The following is a 6,674-nucleotide window of genomic DNA, read 5'->3' on the forward strand; positions in this document are numbered from 1 at the left end:
TTGGGACTGTGGGCGACCAGTAGTTTTAACTATAGAATGTTGCCGTCGAAATGTGTCGGGAAACGGGGAACGCCTCCGCCGGAACCCGGGTGCGGCGGAGACGAACGGAGCAGCAACCCGACCCCAGTAAAGCCCCCGTTAAGATTACACGGCGGGCTCATCACAGCAGCGATAAAAGTCGGAGGACAACGGATGGACGCCACCATTGATACAGGGGCATCGAGGAGTTTCGTCAGTGAAAGTTTTACTCGACTGGCCGCGAGTGCAGGCGAGTTACAGGATGTTGTCACTAGAATAGCGTTGGCCGACCGGTCATGTCTGGATGTGACGAAGCTCTGGCGAACCTCGGTTACGTTGGCCGGCACTACGGTGCTCTTACCTATGTTAGTAATGCCCACTATGTTAGATCGTGTAATACTTGGGATGGACTTCCTCAAAGTAGCGGAAACTCAGGTGCGATGTGGTCGAGCTACCCTCGACATGTAAAATGAAGCCCAAGCGGCAGGAGACCCTCTCGTACAGCCAGTACTTATATAGGCGCGGAGCAGCCAGGAGGAAACGGTACGCCCTGTTGCGGTTGGGGCCCATTTGGGAACTGCCAGGCCAGAAGAAGCAGAGACACCCAGTCCTATTCCTACGCGAGCTACGACCCCAAACATCGATGCCGGCGCGTCCATTAGGATGGGGACGGTAGAAAACGACTAACAGCGACAGAGCACACTATTGAGTCCGGCGCAACAAAGCTTCATCGATCGGGAACTGGCCTTATTTGAGAAGCTGTATGGGGTGTCTCACGTCGCCGAGCACACTATCGTCATGCGCGACGATAAGCCCGTAAAGCAAAGGTATTATCCCCGGAACTCCGCGATGCAACATGTCATCGATGCCCAAGTAGACGAACTGCTCCGTGACGGGGCCATCGAACCTTCCAGAAGCCCACACAGCGCTCCCATCGTATTGCTCAAGAAGAAGACTGGCGATTGACGCATGTGTGTAGACTACCGTCAGTTAAACGCACACTCAGTGCCCGACGCCTACCCAGTCCCGAGAATCAATCACATTCTGGAGAAATTACGTCACGCCCGATATATCTCCACGTTGGACTTGGAGCACGGCTATTGGCAAATTCCCATGGCTAGGGATAGTCGCCAATATACAGCATTCACGGTTCCTGGGAGAGGATTGTATCAATGGAAGGTCATGCCCTTCGGGCTGCATTCTGCCAATGCCACGTTTCAACGCGCTCTGGATAGTGTAATCGGTGTGGAGATGGAACCGGTCGCCTTCGCTTACCTAGACGATATTATTATCATAAGCGCGACAGAAGAACAGCACTTCGCTCATCTCTCGGAAGTTTTCCGCAGATTGCGGGCGGCGAACTTAAAGATAAATCCAAAGAAGTGTTGCTTCTTCAAGCAGAAACTCGTTTACCTCGGCCACGTCATCAGCAGCGACGGAATTCAGACTGATCCCGAGAAGGTGTCTGCGATCAACGGGTTAAAGGCTCCCTTTAACTTAAAGGAACTCCGTCAATGGATCTGGATGGCCTCGTGGTATCGGCGATTTGTCCCTAGTTTCGCGACTATCGTGCAGCCCATGACTGCGCTACTAAAGAAAGGACGGAAGTGGACCTGGGGACCAGAACAGCAAGAAATAAACAGATGCCTGACTACTGCTCCCGTATTAGGCTGTCCGGATTTCGACCATAAGTTCATTTTGTAAACAGACGCGAGTGACGTCGGCTTGGGCGTAGTTTTATCACAGGACTCCGAAAGTCAAGAGAAGGTCATCGCATACGCTAGCCGCCGACTAACCCCCTCGGAACAGAACTACACTGCCACGGAGAAAGAGTGTCTGGCCATAATCTGGGCAATCAGGAAGATGCGGTGCTACCTGGAAGGGTACCGATTCGAGGTCGTTACTGACCATCTAGCTCTCAAGTGGCTTAATTCTATTGAGAGCCCTTTCGGCCGAATAGCGCGTTGGGCGTTAGAATTGCAGCAATTCCAATTCGACGTACGCTATCGACGAGGTAAATTGAACGTCGTGGCCGACACACTTTCTCGATAGCCTTGTGAGGTACTGCAAGTGCTGTCGAACTCGAGGACCACTGCGACTGGATCAAAAGGATGAAAGACCAAATACAGGAGGAACCCGAGAAGTTCGCCGATTACATGATCGAAAACGACCAGCTCTACAGGAACATGGTCCACCGAGCTGACGATGAGGACTACTTCCCGTGGAAGCTCTGTGTGCCCACTTCCCCGACCGCAGGACACTTGGGAGTCCGATCACGCGTCTGACCCAGAGGTATTTCTGGCCCGGTATGTATCGCGACGTGAAACGCCATGTTCGCCATTGTGAATCTTGTCAAAAGTTTAAGACGGAACAAACCAAAGCGGCACGTAAGATGCTAACCCGGGTCGTCAGAGAACCTTTCGATATTCTCTGTGCGGACTTTGTAGGTCCACTACCCCGGTCGAAACAAGGAAATAATATGCTTCTGGTGTTTCACGACGTATTCTCGAAATGGGTAGAACTAATCCCACTCCGGAAAGCCACCGCAGCTCAAGTGCAGAAACCGTTTCGAAAACGCATACTTGCACGAGTGGGCATTCCCCTGAAGTTCGTATGCGACAATGGAACCTAATTCACAAGCCGGGTCCTAAAGGACTATTTCACCAAGCTCGGCATAGAAATCCTGTACACGGCTCCATATTGCCCACAGGAGAATCCCACAGAAAGGACCAACCGCACTGTGAAGACGCTAATGTCCCAGCTGTCGGAAGGCGACCAGAGTTCGTGGGATAATATGTTGCCAGAGATATCCCTCGCGATCAATAGCATTATATCGGATTCGACGGGGTATAGCCCCGCGTTCCTAACTCAAGGACGGGAACCACGCTTGCCTGCGATGCTGTATGATGAATTCACCCCCGGATCGGCGGTCGTGCATACAGGTCCTGAAGACAAGGCGTCTCACCTCAAAGGAATCTTCGACATCGTACGAGCGAATCTTCAGCGAGTGTCTCAAGACCAGGCGTGACATTATAACCTACGAAGGCGAGAATGGAGACCCACGCTCGGCGGTCAAGTTTGGCTGCGACAGCATCCCTTATCGAAAGCAGCCGAGGGATTCGCCGCCAACCTTGCTCCCAAGTATGACGGCCCTTACACCGTTGCGAAGTTCACGTCTCCGAACTTGGTACGCATGCAACGCCCCGGAGATCGACGGCAATGGATCGCCAACATATCCCAGCTCAAATCATACTACGCAGAAGCCACTCCAGACAGGATCGATGACAGAGTCGCCGGACTGAGTAACCAGATACAGTAAGCGGCATACAGCCGCAGAATAGTCTAACAACTAGTCTAATAACCATTGTATAACCATTGTATAAGCCGCCAATAACCATTGTATAACCACTGTATAACCATTGTATAACCAGTCGAGTAACCATTGTATAACCACTGTATAACCATTGTATAACCAGTCGTGTAACCATTGTATAACCATTGTAATAGATTAAGGCCGAGTCCTTTGTTAGCTACCACTACTTAGTGGGGCTACCACTACTTAGTGGGGCAATACCAATAAGTTTAGTTTACCGTTTCAGATGGATGAAGTAATTGTGTTGTCGGACGACTCCAACGACACGGAGGCCTTCCACATGGAGATGGATCACAGTGACAGAGACGACGAAGCAATGGAGGAGGAGTTCCTCACGTCGGACGGCGAGGCAGACGGTAGCTCGGTGGAGACAGACGACGGTTTCCAGGCTCCTGAAGGATCCCGGTTCGCAGGACTCCGCGGAGGCTTGTGGAGCCCCCGACCCGACGGGTCGCGGCAATATTATCAGCCGACGTCGCCCCAGTCAGCTTCCTACCGCCTGGAAAACGACGAAGATGACGCCAGTGACCGGGATTCGGAGCTATTCAGCAGGCCCCCACGTTCCAGGGAAAGCTTACCAAGTGGGGCCAGCGGTTACCCCAACGGACGACGACCAGGGGAGCCGTACTATACGGAGTCCCGACGGCCCACCTCGGAGGAGGATTACCCGTGGACCCGACGTGACCCTCGGTTTGGCCATCCGGGTTACCCAAGACCCAGTCCTCCAAGATTCCCGGACGTGGAGCATTCGTATCATCACACGTCCGAAAACCAGTTCTCCCTAAAGCGAGAAAAAGGGAGCGTGGGGAAGGTGGTCATACACCGATCGAGCGAGGGTTATCTTGTGTCGGAATGGTAAGACGGGGCGGACGTGTCTCCCGCAGTGATTTTCCGTGTAATCCGAGTAACGCATCGACCGCGCGACGGCACGCGACCAGTGAATAAGTGAGCTGATCGGTGTTTAGAGGTTAGTGTGTATAACATTCCTCCCCGTTAAGTAAAGACGGTGTAGCGGACTCGTAGGAGGGTATTAGATAAATAAAAATAATCTAGAAAAAAATAAAGATAAGAAGTAAAAGTGAAATCCCTCGTTTGTGATTGTTTTATTCGTAGTCGATCAGTAGCTTCTCTCCTCGTAGTGCATGTGACCTGTACGCGGACATCCGTCCCGTCTGGTCTAGTATCCTAGCTTCCCTCCCCGTAGTATTTGCGACCTGTACGCGGACACCCGGCCCATCTGGTCTAGTATCTTAGCCTCCCACACCGTAGTATTTGCGACTGGCACGCGGACACCCGGCCCGTCTGGTCTAGTACCATAGCTTTCCTCCTCGTAGTGCATGTGACCTGCGCGCGGACATCATTCCCTACTGGTCAATCATACCGCCATCCTTTTCCCTTCAATCCCCCCACGTCCGACAAATTCTACCCGGCTTGGTCTCGCCCGAATGTCCAGTCCGGTGGATTCTTGGCCTCCGATACGTCGTAAACAACTTACGCGTGACGTCACCCGCCGGCCCCACTCTCGCGAAATAGTGTCCTGGCTTGGCCTCGCCCGAGCGTCCAGCTCGGTGGATTTTTGGCACGCGGAAAACGACTTACGTGTCCCAATCGCGGAAGTGACCAGTGGGATCACCCGGCGTTCCCACCCTCGTGAAATCGTTCGCCTGGCTTGGGCTCGCCCCAAGGTCCAGCCCGTGGGATTTTTAAATCCGGAGCAAGGTACGGCGCGATCAACTCCGACATTACTCTCTCTATCCTGGCGTCCATGAGAACCTTCGGCGTGACATCCCAAACGACTCATTCACTCGTTGAATGAAACTCTCTTGTCCGGTGTTTCGGTGATTTACAAATTTCTTATAAAGGACTCCTGGATCTGACTGAGATATGTACCCCGGCTGGAGAGCATCCTTACAATCTTGCACAAAATTAAATGTAAACAAACGGCCGAAATATTTGTGTAAGTTACTTTGAGCGGGGATATGAGCCGATCCTAATCCACCAGGAATAGACTCCGATCTGCCGGAGATGGGGTGTGCCTCCAACATTAGCTTTGGGGCACCCAAGGAAGGGTGGGTGCGTCGTGGCAATAACACCCACCCAATTTCGTGGATCACGGGTTCCGTGACTGCGCAGCGACAGAACGCAGACTGTTCAGCTACCGATGTGGAAACAGCAAGAAGGTTGAACGAAGAGTTGGCGAAAGCAATACAAGAAAATTCCGCGTTTGCACCTCAATTCGGGAAAGAGGGAATGAAAAGGCATTTTATTCCACCATATTTTAAAAACGTTCACGTCCGTTTGTAAATCTGAACAGAGAGAAATTTCGTTTTTGCAGGCATAACCTAACGTCATCTGCGTACATGAGGACTCACGACTTTGTCAAAATTAGAAGGAGATTGTTAATAAATAATGTAAACAGAAGTGGGCCAAAGTGACTCCCTTGCACTGTGGGCCAACGACCACATTCGTTGGCCAAAACCAATTTTTGAAGTCGTTAAAACAAAAAATGTTCTTTTATAATGCACTAACAAAAGACCAATGTGCAATGCTATGGTTCAGAATAATAATAACCTCAAGTTTTGCAACGTTGAGTTGTTTTCCATATGGAAAGAACAGGCAACAAAAAGCTTCAAGGAGTTCTGACCCAAACAAACGGCAGAAGACTTTGGTAAGAGCGTGCAGAAAATTTTGCTATTGCTTACACAAAATTTGGATCAAATGAAAGTCAAATTTAAAACTATTTAAAAAAAATCATAAAAATTGGCCTAATTCAGAAATGGTTATAGTACTTCCTAAAACTGCAGCATCAGTGGGCAGTCCACAACTTAGATACCCGACAAGAAGAACTATATCCCGCAGAAGGCAAACTGCAAATTTAGCTGTATCTGAAGGCGGAAACGTTACTTTATTGGTCCAAGCTGCTAGTGTAGCTGCACGAATGGTTTAAAAGCTGATCTTGCATCTTTGTTAAATCTATTATCGATTAGCCCGGAAAATGATAAAACAATGCGTAGGGCATTAATTGAACACAAAGTAACACCAAAGGTAGCTTCTCTCTCAAAGCCTTACCAAAGATCAATATTGTGCCATAAGGGAACAGTCGAATAGCATTGCAATGTGTATCCTTCTTACGAAAAAGTTGCAACTTTGCCCGACCGTAACTCCGTTAAGATTTGTAGATTCGTCTGGCAATGTTATATGGCACAACTGAACGCCCACTCGATTTTGTCGACCCCTAAATTTAAAGTTCATTAAAGGACGAGGGAATAAAACATTGCCGAAT

Source organism: Drosophila elegans, unplaced genomic scaffold (genome assembly GCF_018152505.1).
Source record: "Drosophila elegans isolate 14027-0461.03 unplaced genomic scaffold, ASM1815250v1 contig_242, whole genome shotgun sequence".
Classification (NCBI taxonomy): Eukaryota; Metazoa; Arthropoda; class Insecta; order Diptera; family Drosophilidae; genus Drosophila; species Drosophila elegans.